Here is a 19,651-nt window from a genome sequence, read left to right as displayed (position 1 = left end):
AACCCCAAGGGAAAGATAGGGGAGAAAGAAAGACATTCTCAAAGAGAAGATAAAAGTTCGAACCCCCACTCTCCCTACTGTATGTTGGCCGGCGAGGCCAGGCCACATGTTCGGCAGCGCCGAAGGATCTCCTCCGTCTCTTCCCCTCCGTCGAAAACTTGCTCGGCGGAGAAACCGCTTCACAGCTAACGTCGAGGGGAGGGATCTTTAACAATATAATAAGTATAATTAAGGACCGAGGTCCGTAGTAAGTATTTGCAATGTCTCTCTAGGAGCTCCGCGTAAGGCGACCAGAAGCTGGGCGGAAAAAAACAATCTGAGGGACCTCGACGCGTGAGGGATTATGGGTACAACGCACGTCACTATAGGGATAGTGTTACAGACACGCCTTGTCGACGTCCCCTTTTTGACTACGAAAAACAAAATGCAATACTCCGCAGTGACCACTGGATGTCGGACCTATGCACAGCATGTGATTCTAAGCAGATTAACAAACATCAGAAATATATTTATTTTAAAGGTAACTGCCAACAGAAAATTTCAAAAGGAGCAAGAGAAACACCATTCACAAAGGAATGCTTCCTATTGGATTGCACATGTTGCTTGCTCCCCGACATCATTAAAAGGGTGCCGCCTGTAAAATGTGAGGTGAAAATAAATTAAAGCGTACATTGTCCAACAACGTAAAAAACGTTCACATTCTGCAACCATTTCTAAGGGCTTTAAATGGGATTCTAGAGACTGGTGTGACAATGTTGTGGACAGGCCGAGAACCAAACTGGAACTATCTACATGGAAAAGCGCAAAAAGCTCTGATTTAACACTTTAAAGGCACAAATATAAATTACCAATTTTTTCAACTACTACCTCATCAAAAGGTCAACACACGTAGAAAGATACACAGCGAAGTCAGAACTGTGCTCATGTTAAAAGACAAGGCCCAGACCTTTGGTGTGTTTGCCACATCTCAAGCACATAGAAGAATGTGCTCCTGTATTAAAAGAAATTGGTTCTCAACCATTGTACGGGATATCTATTTTGTCTGACTAAAATATTGCAAGGTGTTATGTAGAAAAATGAACCATCCTTTAAATGTACCATTTTATTATGCAATGCATTCACTGGACTATGAATAACACTGTACTAGCTCATTCAAAATTAAACAAGCCCAAACATATTGCTGGATGTAGCTTGTTGATTTGAGCGGACCTAGAATTAACCTCCACCGACAGGCCCATCACAATTCAGAGGCCACACAGAAAATGTGGGTTCTTTATGCTTGTTGACACTGTCAGATGGTTGGCCTAATAAAAAACCGTCAAGAAGCCGGTCACATTCATCAAACCCAGGCTCCTCATTAAATCTCTTTCCATTTCATTAGCTTTATTTTGACAAACAAGTCAAGAAAGCATGCATACCCTCAAACCGGCTGTGGACTAATGCAAACCACCTCAAATACACACAAGCACTGAATTTTGTAATTGTAAAGCGCACCAAGCCCTCAGGAATGTGATATGTGGGTTCTGGGGATTTTCGATGCTGCCCCGATGGCTTTGTTTTGTAATACTTGTAGCTTGTAAGTGTTACGTTGGCTGGTCCCTAAATAGAGCGCACTACAATAGTCTAGTTTTGACAAGGCTAATGCTCTGGCTATGGTGGTGCAGTTGTTGATGGATAAAAAGGGTCTACATGCAGTGATTAGTTTGCATGTATAGGCCGTTGACGTTATTGCTTTTGTTTGTCTGGCTAGGATTAGAGAGGAATCTAAGTAGATGCCGAGGGTTTTTACGTCTTTCGAGACCTTGATGGGGTTGCCATCTATGATGAAAGAATCGAACTTGCCATCTAGTTTACTGAGTCTATGTTGTGATCTGAGGAGGATTACCTCTGTGTTATAATTAAGACAGAGCCCATGTTGCGCCATTCAAGCCTGAATGACATGGTAAATGTCATTAAGTGCTTTGGAGTCCGTTTTATGGTCGCCGGTGATGGGGATGAGTATTTGGGTGTCATCTGCACAATTTGTGTAGGTGACATCCAAATGGTCGAGGTTATCGAAGAGGGGCTTTGTGAACACATCGTAAAGCATAGGGGACACACATGAGCCTTGTTGGACTCCGCATGTGACAGGTGCAGGTTTGGCAGAGGCTAATGGAGAGAAGATCTCTTATAGTTCTGTTCTCTAAAAATGATTGGACCCAAGTAGTAGCTTTGACTGAATAGTAAGCTGCAGAGATAAGATGGTTGCATAGGACTTGGTGATTGACCAAGTCGAATGCTGCAGACAGGTCCAGGAGTAAGAGGAGGGCAAGTTTACTGTTGTCTTTGAAATCTTCGATTTGAGTTTTCAAGTCGATCAAGGCTGTCTCAGTCCCATGCCTAGGTCTGAAGCCTGATTTCCTGAGGAGGTTGTTAGTTTCTAGGTGCTCCTGGATCTGCAGGTAGGCAGGTAGAATTTTCAATAAAAAAAGGACTGTGGTAATGGGTCTGCAATAGGAGGGGATACTAGGGTCTAATGATGGTTTCTTGAGTAAAGGGAGAACCCAGGCATCTTTGAGGTTGTTGGGGACAGTGCTTGTATTGAATGATGCATTGATAAATGAAGTTATAAAGTGCCAGTTCTTTGGAAGTCTCCTTGATGATAGAGGCTGGGCAAGTGTCTCCCTAACAGTTGGAGGGTTTACGTTTAAATATTATGTTTTCTACATCTTTAGGGGAGAGTGGGGAGCAGTTGAATAGCTTGCCGGTATTCTGAAGAGAGGTTTGTGAGGCAATTAGTTTGGCGAGTGAGAGGCTAGTTTATTTGGATTACATTTTTTCTTGCAGCGTCGTCATTTTAGCTAGAAGTGCTTTTTGGATGTTGAAGCACCACGTGTTATCTTTGACGGAGGTATCGGGGGGAGCTGATGGGGATTCTAATTCTCTTAATATGTTGAAGAGTTCTTAGGTACTCGACTTAGCTTGGATAATTTCATTGTTGTACGTGTCTTTTTTGGCCTGAAAGATCGCCTCTTTGCTAGCAGAAGGTATTCCTTATTAGTTGCAATAGGGAGGCTCTTCCACAGGGCCTCTGCATTTCTTTTTTCCTTGCGTAGGGCTCGGAGGTGTGGCGTAAAACTAGAGTTGTGGTGTGCGCGTGTTTTCGGCTTGGGTTATTTCAGTGGGGCGATAGTATCAATAGCCTTTAGAATAGTTTGGTTGTAAATGTCCACTAAAGCAGTTGGGTCTGTGCGTCATTCGCGAGAGTTGTTGATAATGGGTCGTATCAATGGCAACGGTTTTTCTAAAGTGATGTCCTTATTGTTTCTTGTGCATGTCGGAGGAGAGAGATTTTGATTAATGCGCTGGTTGTCAATCTTGATAGTGAATGAAATCAGATGGTGGTTTGACCAAGATGGAACAGGAACTGAAGGAGAGACTGGAGATTGCCCGCTGCTGCCAGCGGACAAGGGCTGCGTAAGAGCCAGTCGTCCAAATATGGATACACATGGATACCCTGGAGATGAAGATAGGCCGCAATCACCGACATCTTCGTGAAGACACGCAGCGCCGAGCTGAGGCCAAAAGGAAGCACTCGAAACTTGAAGTGCTCCTCTCCCAAAGAGAAACGGAGATACCTCCTGTGTGGATTCCAAATCAGAATATGCATGTACGCATCCTGAAAATCCACCACGCATGCTGAGCCAATCGCCCATCTGCAAGGAGGACGGTACCTGGCCGGGTGTGATCATCTTGAATTTCTCTTGGGGTAGGAAAAGATTGAACTGGGAAAGGTCTAGGATGCTGCGCAGGCCAGCCTGGTTGGGTTTTGGCACTGTAAACAGCCGGGAGTAAAAGCCCTCCCCTCGCTCCCCAAGGGGAACGGGTTCCACAGCTCTGAGGTCCAGAGGTTACTGAACCTCGGCTTTGAGGGAGGGCGAGCCCGACAGCTGAAAAGGAGGGTTGAGGGGTGGGGTAGGGGGTAGAGGTAAGCCCGCCCGAGCGACTGACAAGACCCATCTGTCTTCTGTGATGTCCTCCCACCGTGTCTCGTGCGAGCACGGAAAACCCTCATTTAGTAGGTTTATCTGTGGTGGTGCCACCTGAACCTGAGGAGGAGGCTGAGGAACGGGAGAAAAACCACGTCCGTTGTTGCCTACGGCGGTTATTCCCCGCAGGGGTATCCACTCTGCGAGACTTGCGGTCGATGAAGCCCCTAAAGCCAGAGGAAGGTCGACTTTGCGACAACGGTCTCTGGGTTTTGAAAGGAGCTTTAACCAGCACAAACGAGGACTTAGCTGTCCGAGTGCTCTCCTTCGTCTTCGTGAGCTCTACATCTGTTGTAGCACGAAAGAGCTCCTTCCCATCGAACGGAAGGTCCAGCACCTTGTCCTGCACTTCTTTTGACAATTTAGTTGCATGCAGCCATGCCTGCCGTGAGGTATCAACCCCCAGCATAAGGCCCCAAGCCGAGGTGTCTACGTGATGAGCCGCAGCCTCCAGGAGATCCTGGGCCAAGACCCTGGCGTCAGAAAGGCCTCCTCTAAAATCTTCCAGCTTCTCGACCGGGATAAACTCCTCGAACTCTGACAGACCTTTCCACATCCGCATGTTAGCTCCCGCTAATATCAATTCAGCGTTGGCCTGCCTGAGCTGCAAGGCCGAGTTGGCCAAGATTTTCCACCCGAGGGAGTCGAGGAGCTTGTCCACCTTTCCCAGAACCTGAGTAGCCATTGTGGAAGAGGATGCTGCAGGCCTGGACTGCAAAGTGACAGTAGCCACCACTGTGGAGGAGGGGGGCGGACAAGATGACAGGGCCACCTCTTCCGAAGAATGCAGCCTGTATCTAGCGTTCATTTTCTTATTGACAAAAAGTCCAGAGTGGGGCTTTTCCCAGACTCTGCGGACCTTGGCCAGATCGTCCTTCTGCAAGAACAGGCCGGTACGCTCCAAGGGGGACATGGTGAATGCCCCAGAAAGCACACCCTCCTGCGGAGCGGGTGCCTAGGGCACTGGAACATCTAAGAAGTTCATCATGTCCAGTACCCGGTCACGAAAAGCTCTGATAGAGCAGGGAAGGTCCTTGCTGTCCTGATCACCTTGTGCGTCATCCGACAGATTAGGATCCTGCTGAACCGTGTCGGGCGCTGCCTTGTCCACAGGGGACAATGGGGGAAAAGGCAGAAGAGTCGGGGGAGGCACCGTAGGCAAGGGAGGCGCAAGCGGAACCACCGGAGGAACAGGTGGAGCCGGAGGCGCGGGAGGACATACCTCCCTAAAAAGCCCTTTGAAATATTCCCTCATGGGGTCGGTATGCATAACTGTTTGAAAGGCTTCCTCCGGGGACTGCTTCGGAACCTGAGGAGGCCTCTCATGAGGTGGACAAATCAGGGACGTAACAGGGACGGGTGCCACACAGGCCCCTCCACCGACGTATCCACATAAATCAACGGTGCCGACCCTGCAGGCAGCGAAACATTGTGCAGAAGAGGCATCCGAGCATTCCAGTCATAAACTGGCCGATAAGGATGCGCACAAGGGACTATGCTCACCCAAGGGGTCTAGCCCTACACCTGAGGCTGATGGCGTAGTTGTAGGGGTAGCACCAAAAATGGCCGCCGCGGTCGTGGCGGGAACGGGCGCCATTTTGTCATCATCTGAGGGGAACTGCGGCACGTGAGGAAGTGAGGCAGGGGTCCCCGTCGATGGATCCGGGGTCTTATCCTTAGCCTTAACATAAGGGACCTCGGCAGAGCCGATACTGTGTGGCCTGGAATGTTTTTGTGACATACCAACCGCCAAATTAGCCTTCGAAGGAAGGACCTCAGCACTGCCGGTAAAAGAAGAACTTTGCTTCTTTGCCCCCTCAACAGGTCTGGTGTCACCGCAAGAGCGGGAACGGTGAGAAACAGCTTTCACCAACAAGGCCTTGTCATGCCTCTCAGAACTGTTGGTAGCTTTAGCCTCTGAACAAGGGACCTCGGACCCAGGTCCGGTAACCGCCTTATCTGCACGGGCCTCGAACATCCGTTCGGTAACAGCAAGCCCACCCAAGCCCTCGGGGCGCACCCCGGTCTTATTTTTGAGGGAAGCCAACAGAACGGCCTCAGAGCGAGCTCCGGTACCCCACGACTCAGTAGAACTGGGTCTACAAACAGCCCCCACAGGAGGGGCCTCGGAGCGCACTCCGGTATCTACAGGCCTCTTACGGAGACCCTCGGAGAAAACTCCGGTACAATTATTAGGCCCAACGGGCACCTCCGGGCGAACCCCCGATGGCAGAGCAATCGACGCCCCTCCCGGCCCGAGAAGAACCCGGAAAGGTATCCCCCACCCGGGGTGCTCTGAAAAGTAAAGAACTTACCGGGCGTTTCTTCTTCTCGTCGTTGAACGCCTGAAAATGCGAAGGAGGAGTTCGTCGGAAACACCTCCTCCCACCGCTCCAACCGACGTTGAAGTGCCCGGACCGAAAGGGAGTCTCACTAAAAACAGAGTCCCAACGGTGATCCGGACCCAAACACTCTAAACAAAGAGGATGGGGATCCGCCCTAGCGAAACGACAGAGACACGATGAAAAATCTGGAAAATCTAGCTTGAACGACATAGAAAGACCAGCACACGATCGCTAGCGAGAGCCAGAGAGGAAAAAGGGAAGAAAATCTTCGAGGATTCAAGTGCGTCCAGTCCCGAACGAGTGGAGAAAAGGACTGAGGGGCGATGCGTGGGGCGGAGCCAAGGTGGGCGGGGTTATGGCCGCATGTCAGGCCCCCTGCAAGAAAGAGAGGAAGGACACATTTTTGGAAACATTTTTGGATGCTTTTTACTAAGTGCTCCGGTCCCGTCCCACAGGACGGAGAGATGTCCCATAAGTATGGAGGAAAGGGGACGGGATGTAGGAGTAATAATAAATATCTATCTTTAATATAAATATATGTGGAAGTGCTTCCTTGTTGTGCCTGTCTAGGTAAGATTGAGTGCACTTACCTACAGCTCACATCTTCCTCTTAATATAAGCCCGACTGCTCTGCACACTACCAAGGTCCTGAGCTAGTACAGACTGATATTAAGAGTTGGGGGATCTACAAACCACTGGGATAGCTTACTAAAGTCTTACTGCCAGTAGGACTTTAGGAAAACTCCCCTAACAGCTGTTACTTGAGAATAGTACATCTCCAGCCCAAATACACATGCAGACTGATAAGTGTATGCATATGTAGATTGAAAGTTGCATACATATATAGACAAAGTCGCACACGTTTAACTGAGTCATCCACACATATTCAGTGAAAGTTGCACATACTTATTCTGAGAAAACTGCACACACGTGTGTTCAAAACAGATGACAAAACCCCCGAGAGCATAATTTTCTTAAACCAAACCTGTGCGAGTCAAATTGGCTCTTTCCTACATTTTAGTTTAGTTCATTCATTTGTATTGCGCACCAAACCCGAGGGTATGAGGGCGCAGGAGCAACAAGGTTGTTCACAGCTTAGTTACACGTTACAAAGCATTACAGTAGTTACAATCGGATCAGAGATAGCTTCAGCAGTCACGATAAAGACAAAAAGGTTTGCAGATTTACAAGTATACATATTTACAAAGTGGGTACCCGGGATGAGTAGGATGGGATTAGCGGTCATTGTTCTTTATCCAGTGTATGTAGTTGCGTCTAAAGTGTGAATAGGTTTGGGGTGTCCTTAAAAGGGGTGGTAGGGAGTTCCAGTGCTGGGCTGCTTTCACTTGGAAGCTGTTGCCCCCCCATTTTGGCGTGCTTGAATCTGGGAACTATGAGTAGGTTGGCGTTGGAGGTTCTAGTAGGTCTGTTGGACGAGTGTTTATTTATTCTGTCGACTAAGTAGTGGGGGGCAGCGTTGTTGAGGCACTTGTGTGTTAGTGAGGCTACTTTCAGCAGGATTTTGTCTGTAGTGTTGAGCCAGTTATGGGCTCTCCTAATGTTGGAGATGTGTTCTTTCTTGGGGACGCTAAGCGCTGCTCTGAAAGCGTTGTTTTGTAGTGCCTGTATTTTGTTGGTAACCTGTTTGCTAGCTCCTACGTAAAGGGCATTACAGTAGTCCAGTTTTGATAATATAAGAGCTCTGGCTAATGTAATGCAGCTCTGGGTGGATAAGAAAGGTTTGGCTGCTCTTATGAGCTTACATGTGTAGGCCGTGGAGGATGCCATGGAGCTAACCTGTTTATGGAAGGAGAGGGAGGAGTCAATGTATATTCTAAGGTTTTCACTTTCTTGGCTACTTTAGTCAGGTTCCCGTCGATTAAGAAGCTGGTGTAGTTGTGGTCCAGTTTGGTTAGATTTGCAGTGGATCCAAGTATGATGAGTTCAGTCTTGTCATCATTCAGGCATAGACTGTGAGATGCCATCCATGCCTGGATGATGAGGTACACCTTGTTCACCAAGGCCAAATCATGGTTGTAATCTCCCGTCAACGGGATGAGGATCTGGGTATCATCGGCATAATTAGTGTAGGTGATACCCAAACCATCTAGATCATCAAACAGGGGCTTTGTGAACACGTTGTACAGTGTAGGTGAGACGCATGAGCCCTGGGGTACTCCGCATGTAATGGGGATGGGGTCGGCGGCAGCTGTGGTGGAGAAGACACGCATGGATCTGTTGCTGAGGAATGAGTATCCAGCCGATGGCTTCTTGGGAGAAGTGGGCAGCAGAGTCTAGGTGATTGCATGAGATTTTGTGATCAACTAGATCAAATGCTACGGAGAGGTCTAGGAGGAGGAATATGGCAGTTTTCCCATTGTCTCTCAGAGTGTCAATTTGAGCCTTCAGGTCGATAAGGGCTGTTTCTGTCCCGTATTGGGGTCTGAAGGCTGATTGCCGAATACCGAGGAGGTGGTTTGTTTCAAGGAATTTTTGGATTTGTTGGTAGGCTGCCTTGTCTAAAATCTTGAGCAGAAAGGGGACAGTGGTAATGGGTCTGTAGTTGGTGGGAATGGAGGGGTCAAGAGAGGGCTTTTTGAGAAGGGAGAGGACCCAGGATTCTTTGAGGTTGCTGGGGACGGTACCTGAGGAGAAGGATTCGTTGATAAGTCTTGTGATGAATGGCGAGAGGTCCCTTGCCGCATCTTTAATGATATGTGGGGGGCAAAGGTCGCCCTGACAGTTGGATGGTTTTAGACTGAGGATGATTTTTTCCACTTCTAGAGTGGAGACTTTGGAGAAGCTAAAGCGAAAGGGGTTGGGCAACGGGAGTTGAGGTGTGAGGCGCGGGGTCGTGATGGTGGGGTTGGTCGGATTAGCTATGGACTCTTTCTTGTTTTTAATTTTAGTTTGAAGGTTTGTGACTTTATTGTCTAGGGCATTTTGGACACTAGTGCACCATTGTTTGTCCTTCACGCAGGTGTCTGGAATTAGCACTGGTGTTTCCAATTCTTTAATTATCGTAAATAGCTCTTTGGTGCTGGAGTTAGATTGTGCAATTCTCAGGTTGTAGGACTCTTGTTTGGAAGCTATGATTTCTTTTTTGTATTTGGACCTTATTTTAATGAGCAATGTTTTATTGTGGTCTGTGGGAGATTGTCTCCAGGCTTGTTCCTTTTTGCGTTTTTCTAATCTAAGAGTTTTAAGGTGTTTAGAGAACCAATGGTTGAGATTCTTTTTGGGTTTACATTTTCTTAGTTTTAAAGGTGCAATGGAGTCTAAGGCTGTGCACATGATTTTGTTATAGCTTTCAGCGAGGTTGTGGGAGTTGGGTTAAGTGTGGGGAGGAGAAGAGGGATCAGATTTTTCCACTGTGATCTTTTTCTTACTTCTCGTGGGAATGGCAGAGGCTATCTCTTGTTGGTGATGGGGCTCGAGGCGTAAGGAGAGGAGGTGGTGTTCGGACCACGGTTGGGGGGAGTTGTCAGTGATAGAGTCCGCGCAGTTGAAGTCTGCAACCCAGTCGAGGGTTCTCCTTTTGTTATGGGTGGGGTCAGATACTTTTTGGGTAAAGCCTAATTCAGATAGAGTATTGTTGATGAGGGTAGCGTGGTGATCTTTGGGGTCTTTAAATCCTAGGTTGAAATCCCCTAAGAGAAGGCTCTGGGAAGAGTTTTTTAGGTTGTTGGTGAGGATGGTGCTAAGGTCTTCCTCGAAGGATCCTAGAGGTCCGGGCGGTCTGTAGAGTAGGTGGATGGATATCGTTTGGGAGCTAGTAGTAGACAGTTTGGCTGTAAGTGATTCGCACGATGGGAGGTGGTTTGAGGAGTCAGGTCTGATGTTGAGATGTGTTTTGGCAATTATAGCCAGGCCACCGCCTCTAGATTCTGTCCTGTCCGCTCGGAGGATGGTGTAGTCTGGGATGGCTAAGGAGAGGGCTGGTCCAGCGGCTGCGTGGAGCCAGGACTCGGTTACGGCTAGGAAATCTAGATCTGCTGATCTGTCGCATGGGCTATTATACAGCGTGCGTTAATGAGGGCGCCTTTTATAGGTGTGTCAGTAGTCTTCGTGGGGGTGGGGAAGGTGGCTATGTTGTGGGTTTTGTGTTTGGGTGTAATATTAGGTGGGGTGGACTTGGGTCTTTCCAGCGTAAGGTTGGCGCAGGTGCTAATGATAGTGGAGCAGTTAGTGAGTTTGGGTTGGGTCAAGTCCCTGGCTCGCGGCTCGTACAGTTTAGGTAGTCTGGACCATAATCTGGTGTTTCTTTCGGAGAAGCTGCATGGTAGGGAGGATTGAGGCAGCATGGTTGCGGCGTGATGATCTATGGGTGGTGGTGGGGTGGTGCTAATGGTGGCCAAGCTCACAGTGGAGCTAGGCAGGCATGAAAGATTAATGAGGTGGAGAATAATTCTCAGCAGTATTGAATAGATGCCTGGTAGGAACATTATATAGATGGTGAGTGCTGACACAGTGGCTAGGTTCAAGATGCAAGGTAAGCTGACAATGCCTAGGTTCAAGATGCAAGGTAAGCTGACAATGCCTGGGTTCAAGATGCAAGGTAAGCTGACATAGTGGCTAGGTTCAAGATGCAAGGTAAGCTGATATAGGTTCAAGATGCAAGGTAAGATGACAATGCCTAGGTTCAAGATGCAAGGTAAGCCGACACAGTGCCTAGGTTCACGATGCAAGGTAAGTTGACACAGTGTTTAGACTAGAGAAGCCAAGTAAACTGACACAATGTCTACAATCGATTTTTAAACTATGCTAGCATAGTGGCTAGATGCAGGATACAGGTAAGCTAGTACAGTGTTTAGGATCATTTTCTATGGTGTACACCATACAGGTGGGAGCGATTTTTGGTGGGGGCTGCTAGACAGTTGGCGAGTCACCGGCAGGTGATCAGTGCTAGGGTACAGGACGAAGGGCTGTGGCTTGTCTTGTGTGCACAGGTACACACAGGTGTGCTTAGTAGTTACAAAGACACTGAAGTTTGTTAAGCTTCTACTAGGGACATGGTGCAGGCCATTGTGCAGGGCGCGGAGGATTGGCCAATTAAACAGTAAGGCAGATGAAGCACTTAAGCATTGATAGGGAGGCAAGGCGTGGCTAGCTATAAATACGGTGCGCAAGCTATGAGCACATTAGCATTAACAAAATGTGAAGTGACATTCGGCGATCAGAATCATACACAATAGAAAAAGACACAATTATGATGCAGAGCGTTAGTGGCGCACAGCCAGATACAGTATTGTCTGTGATGCCGGCATGGGATAATGAGGGAGCAGGTTCTTTGGCAGTGCGATGCGTTCGCGGCCATGTGTTTGGTTAGGGTGCTGCTTAGCAGTGGATCGATCGAGGCTGTGTTGTAGCTTGGAGGGAGCCGGTCTCGATCAGCACGCACAAAGTGAAAGCTTGCAATATGGAGGAGTAGCAGTGCCTGGCCAACGCTGATGCTGGAGCATGGCGTGCATGGCCATTGCTCGGTCAGGCTCAGTCAGGATGCAGCCTTTGTCCGTCGCCTTCGTTTGGGCCGGCTTCGCCAGCCGGTGCTCGCCGATAGGCTAAGGGGATGCGGCCAGCCAATCACGAGGCAGGGTGGGCTTCTGGCCTTGGGACAATGTAGATATCAAACAGCCAAAGCGGCGGCGTCCATCTTAAAGTGGCAAAAACCTTGTGTTTTTGCAATTTCAAGTTTAGATTGGATTCGTTTAGTTTTTCTATTAAGCAGTGCAGAGGGCCAGAATGCTTACAGAGGTAACGCTTGGACAATGCCTCATTTAAAACGAAAAGTGAGGGAATTTGGACGGCGGTGATGAGCAGTGCCTAATAGTGAAGGTGTAGCCTCCTGCAGTGCTTGTTGATGCATGGGGCTGATCCTGCAGCTCGGCTGAGGGGGAGCTCCTGCTCCAACCTCTAACCATTTTAAATGACCTGCACATAAGCCAATACATTCACAACTCCACACACATATAGGGAAAGTAAAAGGAGTATATGTTTATAAAGGTCTATTATTTCAAGAAACTCTCTGATCCCATACTTTATTTGATACAGAAATAATTTTGCAATATGAACACAATTGCCGATAAGAGACAATATTATCACTGAAGCATTGCTTAGATAGTAAAATGTTTTGAATCCATAGAGTCTTAGAATATATATATGAAAAGAGAATTGATTGTGAAAGTGAACGCTTGCATGAGAACCTGTAGTGAGATTCACGCAGGCAAGTAATATTAGTTTTACTGAGCAATTGGTTCTGGTTTCAGTAGCATTGTAGTGAATTCCTTGATATAAAGCTAGAGACTACCTCTGTGTGAAGCTCACTATTCTTTTAAATACATTTCAGGTTTTGAGCAATCACGTAACGTTTATTGCCCATAATTGTGGGGTGTACATAAGGAATATTAAACCAACTGTGTTGCCCTGGGGGAATCAGTAAATTAATTAAAACACTGTGCCAAGTACAAAAGATACCAGTCACCTGAGGTTTGGGGTCTTTTACCCCAGATTATGCCACTATACAGAACAAAAAGAGTCTTAGCTCACCCCAAGTCGTCCTTTCCTGTGCTATCCGAGTAAATGTTTAGGGGCAGCCTAAGAGTATCAAGTGTCCATTCTACTTCAGAGTGAGGGTAAAAGAAACAGTACTGTCCATTAATGTGTAATACATGCGCCCCCTTCCTTTTTTTCTATTCTTTCTCAATTTCCCTCTGGCTCCACAGCCATAATGCATACCATCCTTCTGTGTATGCCTTCTGCTTATGCCAGATACAGTTAACTTCTCAATGAGCATCAGCTATGACCAGCAGGTCCCAGCCGCAGAGCCACACTCCTGTTTGGAGTGACTGTGTTCCATCACCCAAGAACCATGGTCTTCTCTGGCCTCAGTGGAAGCTTTGCGTTTGCTTCAAAGACCGGCACACATCCCTGAACGGCCCTGAACAGCTAACAGCCCCCATGTAGTCCTCCCAAGATGGCAGTCTCGTTCCAGGAGAGCAAGGACAGAAGCTATTCCATAAAGGAAGATGCAGCAGACGGCATTGCAGCACTTCAGGTTATGTTGCTCTTAAGGGGACAAGTTCTGTGTGTTTTTTTCTTTCATCAGTTATCCTTCATGTCTCCAGATGTTTGGACCCTCTCCCTCCTTTTGTACCTATCCCTGACCAGCCTTTGTCATGTACTGGTCTCGAATATACTGCTCTTCCGTGGATCAGTGAGCTCCATCTTCTTCTGCCCTGCCACCAAGGCAGCCACCAATCCTTCTAAAGGGATTGGATTTGTGCAGATAACTGGAGCCAATATAGAAGTCCCCTTGTTGTCAACAGCTTCGGTGCCAGCCAGCCTGATAAGAGTCTAGGTCTCACTCAGTTGCCATGGTAGGATGCTAAAGAAAATAAATTGCTAATAGCTCTGCTAAGGAGAACGAAATTGCCCACGCTGCAGTGTTGTCCCTGTGATGTTTCCTGTGGCTTTTCCCGCCTAGTGAGAGGAAGCTTTGTGTAACCTCATTAATTGGCAGGAATGCTTTGGCTCCTATGGAGCAGTTGCCCTCTTCCACAGGAAGGTTGTTGCCTCTGACAATGTATAATAAAATAAAAACAAACAATCATATAAATTCCCCTGACCACCTTGCCGCTGGTGTACTCAATTGTGTAAGATGTGAGAGGCCCATCAAGGATGCCATCTTCCTCTGCCTCCTGAAAGAGCCCTGTTTCACAGCCTATTTCCCAGTACAGGTTTTTCCTAAAGATTAAAAGCACAACATATTTAGCTGAAAGGGGTATTTTAGGGATATTGTTAAAGAAATGCTGTTCCTGAGTCCTCAGTCATATTGATGTGTGGTCCTTAGTCATTAGGGGTTCAGGTGTGCCTGGCAACCATTGCTCTACCAGTGTTCCCAACCACCTTCCGCTGCTTCAATCTTAGACACAATTGCAGGGTTGAGTTCTGCAGGAGATCCTGCTATCAAATGGTTCCATCAGTGCTGGCCCTTCCTATAGCAGGGCCGCACCAACCTCCTCTTCCACCAGGGACCCACTCCCATCTAACCGTCGTCGTCCTCAGGACCCTGCATCTGTGGACATGGGTGACCCTCATAGGCAGGAGATTGGCAGGACGTGTTGAGGAAGTGGTCCAGTCTGCAGTCTAAACCTCACAGACTTCTAAGAGGTCAGGAGTGTCCATTCATAAGGATATAATTGTGGAGGCCCCAAAGCTTTTGAAAAAGCTGCATTTGGCTTGATTTTAACAGTCAAATTGATGCAAGGTACTATCCCCTTCTGTTGGAGAAGACATGCCACATGCTCAACCATTCATTGGTGGTGGCTGAGGCTGTGACGGATTGCCATCTGCAATGGCAGAAGTGACCAAGATTATTTTTGTTTTATCACATAAAATCATACAGGTATTTATGTTGCTGAAAGGGAAGTCTGCTAATCAGACCCCCATACCCCTTTAATGAATGCTCCATGCCAAAATTACAGTACACCCATGTGCATTTTGCTGAGACAGCCTGCAGGTACCCTTTGCCCCTTGCAGTGGCACTGGGCAGGTTTAATGTTTTTATGTGCATGACGGCTGCCGGGGAATAGATGGCTTTTCATCTGAACCATTTATCTAAAATGTAATAATTGTATGCCTTGGTCAGTCTGGTGGCACATAAATATTTAGAAATAACCCATGCCTACATGTGGCATGGTGACTGATAAAAGCGCAGAATTACACAGTAACTGCAATTTTCCATCACAAGTGTCAGCGCTGTGAGCAGAACCAGTTATGAGAGGAGAGATGTAATCAGCCCTCCAGATAAGGTTCATTCAGGCCTTGTTATGCACATAAATCTTGTGAATAAACATTTTTAATTATCCCATACATTTCTTTTACGCAGGCTATTCCTGGCCGTACTCTAAGAAATCATGAAGTTGACAGCCAAAGCTTGTAAACATGCTCTTTACTTTAGATGTAGCAGCATCTAAAATGAGTCATTGCCGGTTTATGATTTCAACATTCTTCTCTTGATAGAATATGATCTGGATAATACTTTGAGTTTTGGTAAAAGTGTCTACATATGAGCAATTTAGAGTACACTGTGTGTGCCATTTTGTCCAGTTACTGAGTTACAAAGTTATTCAGGCATTTTGCACCAAATAATTGCTTTTCACATTTGACAGTGGTGTAGTACTGTGTACAAATGTGTCTTACACAAGGCCTGCATTTGTGTTTGTTTTCATTGGCCTACAGAGGGAAAGCACAGTTGCATAACATTCATTTGTAAACATTTTGGAATGCTGTGAACTTGACGCAGGCTTGTTTTTTGCAGTGCAGTTGCATGGTCCTTTCATACTGTTTTCTTTTCATCTCCGAAGCACATCAATGGTATTTAATGGTTTGAGTTTTTCAATGTTAAGATGGCTTTTTAGAATTAATCCTGGGGGTGGATTCTGAGAGGCTACCCTATTATAGTCAACAAAAAAGACACTGAATCTAGCCAAACAGAATTTTCATTTCTGTGCTAAATTCCTCCCACCTTAGAGACCCCCAGCTCTTTTGCTGGACTTTAGGACTTTTTTATTTTAACCCTGGAGTGAGTGAGAGCTTTTTCTGACTAGCTCATGTGTTTTGACCTGATTTGGATTCTATGTTTCCACTGTTCTTGGAGTCTGACAAACTCCATAAGTATCTACTTTTTGTATGGTGACACACAGCACCTTCAGTGCAGAGTCACAGAGAAATCCCTTGGATTTCTCATAAGCTTTAAATACCTCATCTTATATGAACTACTGTTCCCAAGAATAGTTACGTGAAATTGACTTTACTTACCTTTCCTCTTTGCAGGTCCAGCACACACCATCTTATGTGGAGTGCTGGAGTTACCTAGTAGCCCCTTATTCTACATTCTCATGTAACATTTTTATGTTACCCTCACTACTTTAAATGGATGGCGGCAGTGGTTTAATTTTTCTACCAATGTGCTTTGCTACCGCAGGTTGAACCCTCAGCTGCAGTACAGAACCCATGGGTGACCAATTTGTCAAAATGGCCATGCACTTCTTTTTTTGCCATTTTCAGTTTGGGTGGTCTTTCTTGGCTTTTACTCTGTGCGTCGAAACAGATGTGAGCCCTTTGTTTGTCTTGCCTTTGGCAGGCTTTAGACCTGCAGCCTGACTCTGGCTCCAGTGTGTCTGGAAGGACAGGACGTGAGGGAGCGTCCCAAAACTACCCTGTCCTTTGTCTCTCTGCAACCTGTCCAGAATGGCTGTCCTTTCGGGTCACCCTGATGTGTGATTGACAGCCTACGCTGTGCATGAATGGGAAAAACCTGCTTAAAAGGCAAGGATTTTGGGACTAGAGGCAGTGTCGACCACTGGGAGGAACACCAGACGTAGAAACTGAACGAAGTTTGCTGCATCCTCCTGGACCTTTGAATTGCCCGGTGAAGCCATTGTGCTGTGCCAACCTCTTTTTTCAATTCGACAGAGAAGCTCCAGAAGGGACGACTTCTTCCCTTGGGTTAGTGGGACCAGCTAACCCTGAGACGAGCCCCACTGGACCCTCTTCCCCGACTGGCTGTACTTCTTCGCTGATACAAGAACCGAGTGCCAGGGGTCGAGAAATCCGTAGTCGAGTGCAACATCTGAAATCTGGCTAGAAGCTCCAGTAGTCTCCTACGGACCCTCCAGAAGCAGGATGACTAGAGCTCGAGTCCCCTCACCATAGTGCAGGACTCAAGGAGTGAAGGAAGCCCAACCGGAATCCAAGATCCGCGACAGTGCTGGTTACCCTGCGCTGAAACCGCAAACTACTCCTGAACCGAAAAGAGCCTGTAGCTGCAAACAACCTCCCAAGTACTGCTGCAGGTGCCCTCCAGACCCCACGACTGAGGATACGGAACATGGTTTCTGCGCCGCTGTAGCAAGACAGCATCCAGCTGGACCACTCTTTCAAACCAGAGGTACTGTTTAGACTTGGAGTACTTACCTCATTGTCTTTTAGCTGTGCTTTTCTCAGTTGAGATTTGCAGTGACTTACTTTTAGAGTTGATTCCAACTCTGATTCTCACAGGCTTAACAGCTTGCGACTCTACAAGTGTTTTTTCTACAAACTCTCTAACTTTGTGCAAGACTTATCTAAGAAGTGCCTCAGCTCCATAGACTGTTTCAAATTGACTTTGGCTGTCCTGACTCCCTGCAGACTTTTCTAGTCCATTGACTTTGATATTGTTTGTCCGTCATAGGTGGTAACTTGTTTTAGACGGTTACTGCTGGGAAAGGCTTGTATAGATTTCATTGGAAGATTTAGTTGTCCTCACCAATATTATATATACTGTTTAACCGTTTCCTTCCTTAAACCTTTCATTTCTGCAACCTCTGAATCGGCAAAGTATAAGTGACCTCAGGGTGTAGGAATTGTGTAAGAAGCATATCCAAAGATCATCCACTAACTTGTTCAGAATCTGAAAAGTAATTTTAAAGTGCATTTACATTGTTACACAAATTACCCTTTTAAAGATTGCTTATTTAAAAATTGATGTTAAATAAATAACTATTTATAACAGAAACCTTGAGTGTAAGTGTTACTTGGTTACTTGTATTTACGGATTTCATTTGTACAGCTCACACTTACCCCTCTTGAGATAGGCCTGGCTGCTCGGTCACACTACCAAACTTGTGTAGTACAGACCTATAAAAAAAGGGGGGTTACCGAATACCAAGCAGATAAGTGTTGTGTAGTCTCACACAGTGTGATTGCACCAATTCTTACCTAACAAAACCCAATCAAGGTAATGTAGCAGAGCAGTAAGGCGTAGACTGAGGAGTGTGTAAGAGTGATCTAGGGCTACAATGAGATGCACAAAGAGCACTTCAATAATTCAAGTAAGACAAAAGATGTACACAAATATACTATTTATTAGGCCTTTCAATACACTCTCCGCAATGAAAACCTCAGGTAAGTATTGTCACACAACTTCTACTATATGACAAACACTATCTTCCAGTAATCAGTTGCTTGTATTTGCTTAGATTCACATGCTTTCAATAGGCAGACATCTAGTCGTTGGCGCAGGACATTACATTATTTCTTATCCAAGTTGAAAACAGGACGTTGACGGGGCAGTCCAGTAATACCATCCCTACTGAGACATGTACAGTAACCATGATCCTTCATGCGTCGAGGTCCTCAGATTGTTATTTTTCTGTCCAGAGGAAGCATCCAGTCTATAGTGGATGTGACTGTTTCAACTAATGAAATGTACAAAGTTAACTTTGAATAAATATGATTTAGCACGTTTCCAATGCGTGGAGGACGGGCGGGCACATTTGAATTTAAGCAGATGCAAGCAACAGAAAGACGATTAGTGGAAGGTAATGTTCGTCTTCTGAGGCATGTGGATCTGCTTAAAATTACATGCTTGCATAGACTAGCAAGAAGTCGATATACTGAAGGAACAGAAACAAAAGAAAGTTTTAACACTGCTTGTTCCACCTGTGAATAATTTCTTGCTTCTGTGTTAACACAATGTTGTGTGATAAAGTTCTAGTTCTTCCCAGTTCTAGCAGCGCAGCTCTGGGACTCCATCCCAGATGCACTTAGAGCCACCCCCTCCTTCCAGGTGTTCAAAGCCAACGCTAAACTCTGGCTTAAAACTAACGACTGCTAAATGCCCCAACTGTACCAATTACTCTGTATATTTATTGTAAACACTAACTTATCTTTACTGTAAGTCATCCGACAGTGCAACACAAAAAGATTTTGATATATGTAACGTACCCCTCTTGTAAGTAAGAAATGCCCGATATATGAGCTTGTAATATATGATCCTGTAACCTAAGAAATGTAACGTATTCATGTACCTGTAACCCAAGACTTATTTTCTGCAAGCGCCCAGTTGCTTAACGGCCAGGCGCGCGCTCTAAATAAACAATACAAAGGGTTCTAAACTCCATGTAGCTTGCTTTACATTAGCCTCCAGTGGCACATTTGCGATAAAAGCCAATGTAGCACTTTTACTATGTGCAGAATGTGCCCTGGCTGTATGTCTTGGTTGGGAGGCTTTAACACTGTTGATTACACCTTACAATCCATCTGGCGAGAGCAGCCTGTGACACAAGGTCATCTTCTCCAGCGGCTGCCAGTGATACAAAAGACTGATCAGTCTTTCTCAGTTGCTTTGTTTTGTTAAGGTAGTACACGACTTGCATCTGGTGTATTAAGAGCTCTTTCCCCAGATTTTTGAGTGTTTTGAAATAAAGCAGGTAGTTCAATGGATTGGGTGACATG

At 46.3% G+C, this 19,651-nt stretch overlaps 1 protein-coding gene across 1 annotated transcript in view; it reads right to left on the bottom strand.

Moving 5' to 3' along the window:
- Window positions 1-19,651, bottom strand: part of SMC3 (structural maintenance of chromosomes 3) — a 1,173,064-nt gene that overhangs the window by 472,357 nt on the left and 681,056 nt on the right. The window lies entirely within an intron of this gene.

This window comes from Ambystoma mexicanum, chromosome 8, assembly GCF_040938575.1.
Source record: "Ambystoma mexicanum isolate Mex_15411 chromosome 8, UKY_AmexF1_1, whole genome shotgun sequence".
In the NCBI taxonomy this organism is placed as follows: Eukaryota; Metazoa; Chordata; class Amphibia; order Caudata; family Ambystomatidae; genus Ambystoma; species Ambystoma mexicanum.
This window is presented reverse-complemented; position numbering and strand designations above follow the sequence as displayed.